The 5012-nt window shown below is 39.4% G+C and overlaps 1 long non-coding RNA gene across 1 annotated transcript; it reads right to left on the bottom strand.

Moving 5' to 3' along the window:
* Positions 1 to 1755: 1755 nt before the first annotated feature.
* On the bottom strand, positions 1756 to 5012 carry LOC134451988 (uncharacterized). Its single transcript, XR_010035326.1, has 3 exons — positions 4986 to 5012; positions 2896 to 2949; positions 1756 to 2312 (listed from the first exon to the last, which is right to left on the bottom strand). It is a non-coding gene; the product is annotated as an uncharacterized LOC134451988 (long non-coding RNA).

Here is a 5012-nt window from a genome sequence, read left to right as displayed (position 1 = left end):
TTGGGGGAAAGATAAATACATAAAAGAGGTAAACAGACAACTGAATGATCCTGTGTACTATGAGGTTATGAAACACAACCCTACAGAGGTCTTAAAAATGGAGTTAAAAACCATACTGACTGAAGCTAAAGAAAATGACTGGATCTCTGATGGTGAATGTAAATTTCTTTTCAAAGAGTATCCTAAACTGGCATCTTTTTACCTTGTCCCAAAGATACATAAAAATTTGGAAAATCCCCCCGGGAGACCAGTCATATCTGGGATTGACAGTCTTACAGAACCTGTTTCAAAATACATAGATTACGATCATTAAGACCATTTTACCTCAACTCCCAGCATATATACAAGACACTACGGCTGTTCTTAAGAAGATACAGGAACTAGGCCAAAACATTTTTGAAAACCACCACCATCAAAAAAGACAAAATTAGAAAAAAAACAACCCTACAGCTATTAATCAATCCATCGCGTACAACTGCTAAACAATCTGATATCAACAGTATATCTGTAGGCCTACTGCACCGTGAAGCAGGACTGATCAGCTGTAGTGTGTGTGTGTGTGTGTGTGTGTGTGTGTGTGTCAGTGTTAATTTTGTCAGCATTTTTTGATTTAGTCTTAGTCACAATGACGAAAATCAATATTAGTCACAGTCATATTTTAGTCCTTGCCTTCCCAATTTAGTCTTAGTCTTTGTCTAAATGACGAAAATCAATTTTTAGTCATTTTAGTCAACACTGTACATAATAGAACTTCTCCACACACTGCTTCTCTTTTTAACATATATCATTGACTGTACAGAATAAACCTTCTCCGCACACTGCTTCTCTTTTTAACATATATCACACTGTACAGAATAAACCTTCTTCACACATTGGTGTTAAATAAAATAGAGAAAAAGAGAACCAGTGTAAATTTCGTCAGCTTTTAAAAATTTAGTCTTAGTCTTAGTCACAATGACGAAAATCAATTTTAGTCTTAGTCATTGCCTTCCCAATTTAGTCTTAGTCTTAGTCTAAATGACGAAAATCAAAAAAGGGCTTTGACGAAATATTTTAGTCATAGTCATGGTTGACGAAATTAACACTGGTGTGTGTGTGTGTGTGTGTGTGTGTGTGTGTGTGTGTGTGTGTGTGTGTGTGTGTGTGTGTGTGTGTGTGTGTGTTGAATGACCCACAGGAGCAGCATTTAGCTGTATAGAATGACACCAAAATTAGAAAAAGTGCTTATTTGAGGAGTTAAAGGCATTTTGGGACGAAGTCGGCAAACAGTCCAATGTTGACCTTTGAGGATTAATTTCAAGCAGGAAAAGAAGAATAAGAGCGAGCAGATTACAAATTTCGTGACATTCACATAGACGGTGTCATAATTACAAGCTCAGAATGGTGCACTATGCAGCAAATGGTCAAAAAAGGTACTGCAACTACGCTGCTCGTTGAAACTGGGTTGCCTATTGCTAAATTCAATCTTTACTAAGCAATAAACTAATATTTTCTAGTATGGCCCAAGAAGTCATTTTTGCTGCTAAAATGTCTATTTCTGGACATTCAAAATGGCAGACCACGGAGAAGAGCCCCCTTTTCATGTATGAAAAGTGCACTTTCCCCAGCCATAATGAATACTCAGAATGTGTGTGTGTTTGTGTGAGTGGAGGGGGGGGGGGGGCAATTGGCATATTGCAGATCTGAATTAAGCACACTGAAATTGACTAAATAAAACTGTGTGCTGACTTTGTCTCAAAAAGCCTTTGGGTGTCACAATTTTGGATTTTGGTACCAGTCTCAAACTAGCTTCACTGATGATTGACCACCATATAGCCAAAATCCAGGGTAGAGTGTGTGTGTGAATGTGTGGACTTTGTGAAGGAGGGTCATTGTATCAGAGATGCTGTAGAAGGCCAGCGTTCCTGCCCTGTGATCCACATACACTCCTATTCTGGAGCTGGCCACTAGAGTGAGAGGAATCTCTTTATCATCGTGTTTCAAAGTTGAGTTGGAGTTGAGTTCTAGCATCCAAGACTGATCATTACATCCAAACCCACGGTCACGACCCCCTCCTTTCTTTCTGATGCTTTCACATGCCACTGCTATACCAACCCACTCTCCACTCCACTCAACCTCCCAGTAACAGCGTTCAGACACGCCCTCTTTAAACACACCCTCTCTACACAGCACCTGAGTATCCCCCCCATCAAATCTGTCTGGTTGATCAGGATATGACTGGGCCTCATCTCTCCACTCCACCCTCATGTTCTCCTCAGACAGATGGAGTTGTGTGTGTGCTGTGTTTGGATCCAGAGTGAAGTGACAGGAATCTGATGGAGGAGAAGACAGGATAGAAAGAGGTTATTTCTATTTACTCCGTGTGTCTGTCTGTGTGTCGTGGCATAGTGCAATGTGCAACCTATCCAATGGTGGCACTATACTGTCTTCCAAAGTTATGTGTAGCGTAAAGCCAGTGGTGTAGTCTACGTAGAACACGGGTATACAGAGTATACCCACTTCTAAATTTCAGGGATTTCAGTATACCCACTTCAAATTGATTGATCCATTGTTTTGAATAGCACAAATATATACAGTATACCCACTTCAAAAAATGCTCAAATATACAGTATACCCACCACAAAAAAGTAGACTACACCACTGCGTAAAGCATTGCAACAAAAGGAAGCCTGAAGGAGTTCAGTGAAGAATTTGATGAATGTTCTCTGCTGTGTGTCATTTGTAATCTACATTAATCTAATACATACAGTGTGTGTGTGTGCACGTGTGTGTGCACGTGTGTGTGTGTGTGTGTGTGTGTGTGTGTGTGTGTGTGTGTGTGTGTGTGTGTGTGTGTGTGTGTGTGTGTGCGTGCGTGCGTGCGTGCGTGCGTGCGTGCGTGCATGCCCAACTCACAGCTTAAGAAGTCCTCTCTTGTCACTGGTTCAGAAGAAGCCTGGCCATCAAACACTGAAATGCATAAAATGCATGAAACCGCATATGAAATACATAAAAGGCATGAACAACACAAAATGCAATCATATGACGGAATGACAGCATGGGTCTAACAGGTTAGCACCTCCTGTGAAACAGACAGGTTAATATGGGGGTGTATAGTTTAGGTCCCTTAAGGCATGGCCAGATTATCCATGAGGGCAAGCGGCACAGTGCCCAGGGGCACCAAGCATTTTTTAGACCGGTGAAGGGGCATCACAAGACACAAACTCTATTATTCAAAATTGTGATCCCACTCATGGCTAAACTTGGATACAAACCCTGACTCCATAGAAGTTGGGACACAAGGTAAATTGTCAATAATAACAAAATATTGCTATTTTCAGAACTTCTGATTCTTACATGAGATGGAGAACGGCACAAAGAAAACATATCAGCCATCAAAACTGACCAAAATTATTGTTATGGGGGATATTCATGAATATGTAAAAACAACATGTCTCAAAAGAGTTGGGACGGGGACAATAAAAGGCAGCAAATGTTGAGGAAGACTAAAAACAAAGCAAAAGACAACACACTAATTACATTAACCGATGAGATGATTTTATATAAAATATGGTTAAATGGTGGGTGTATTCCTTGTCATGTAATGTTTTCTTTCTGTAATGCTTACTCTGTGACAGGTCTTGACCAAAAGTCCAGCATTTTATCACCTGCTGGTCCTTATGATGTAGTTAAAGTATTAAAACATAGTAGAGAATGCAATTTGTCCTTACTATGTGGCAGTAATTGAAGATCTCCCTTCAAAATATAATGCATAATGGCTTTTTCATGCTGTTTAAAACCCATCTATATCATTCAGCACTGTATTTAACTCTACAGATGAGAAAGACAACTTAACCAACTGCAACCCCATGCCATCAGAGAGGCACCCTTTTGAAGTTAGCACTAACAGAAGTTGGATGGTCCATTTTCACTGTAGCACAGGATGTACAAGACTATTATTTTCAAAAAATTATTGACTTCTGCAACTTCTGCTGACTTCTGTAAGCAAAGGACAGTTTCCCATGTCTTCTGGGTCTATTTCAACTGAGCTCGGGTGCATAGGAGGATGTTAAACCCCTCTATCATTTGCACACATGAAGCGTCCTTAATATGGTCAATTTTCAATAGCTGTAATTCTTGGAGTGCTAGAGTGAGACTACAGCCAATATACATTTCATAATGTCATGAACCTATACAATGCTTTTAATGACAAAAATGTGTCTTGTATACACTCAATCATGGTAAATCAAATGGAATTCAAAAACGTATGTAACAACGATGGTAATTATTCCCTCTGCATCTTTCATTCTGAGTGACTCAGCCTCTCTGTGATGGTCTTATACCTGGACACACATATTGCCCATCACTACAATTCATTTTGGAATGTTCTTCTTTTGTTTTAAAAAAAAAACTTATTTGGATGTTTATTACATTTCACTGATCCCCGTCCCAACTTATTTGAGACGTGTTGCAGTTATCAAATTAGAAAAGAGTACATATGTCCCCCAAAACAATATTTTTTCACTGTTTTAAAGAGGCCATGCCAATTGTTTTAAACCTTCTTGCATGATTATGTGTTATAACAGTTCATAATACGTTTTCCTGGTCGTGTTAATGTGAAAGAAAATTTTAACACTTAATATGTTGTCTTTTCACTATTCTCCATCAAATGAATAGATTGAATGTTTTGAAAATTATAGCATTTTTATTTTATTCACAGTTTACCAAATCTCCCAACTTCACCGGAGTTGGGGTTTGTAGTTAAGGAAGGTATCCTTCAATTGGAGCCTACAGCAGGATTAGGTCAAATTGGCTCTTTGCTAACAGAGTTCCATTCCAACTATTGGAATCAAAGCACTGCAAGCAGGCAGAAGTAGCCGTTTACAAGAGTGATAAACAGTATAAATGGGTATAAGTCACACAATACACGTATCCTAGAGAAAGCATACTCCGGGCATTACTGGTTCAATGTGTGTGTGTGTGCGTGCGTGCGCACAAGTACTCACGATTCAAGATCTGAGCCCCAGTTGCTG

The sequence above is a fragment of the Engraulis encrasicolus genome, chromosome 7, assembly GCF_034702125.1.
Source record: "Engraulis encrasicolus isolate BLACKSEA-1 chromosome 7, IST_EnEncr_1.0, whole genome shotgun sequence".
In the NCBI taxonomy this organism is placed as follows: domain Eukaryota; kingdom Metazoa; phylum Chordata; class Actinopteri; order Clupeiformes; family Engraulidae; genus Engraulis; species Engraulis encrasicolus.
The sequence above is the reverse complement of the archived record's forward strand: the minus strand, read 5'-3'. Positions and strand labels throughout refer to the sequence as shown.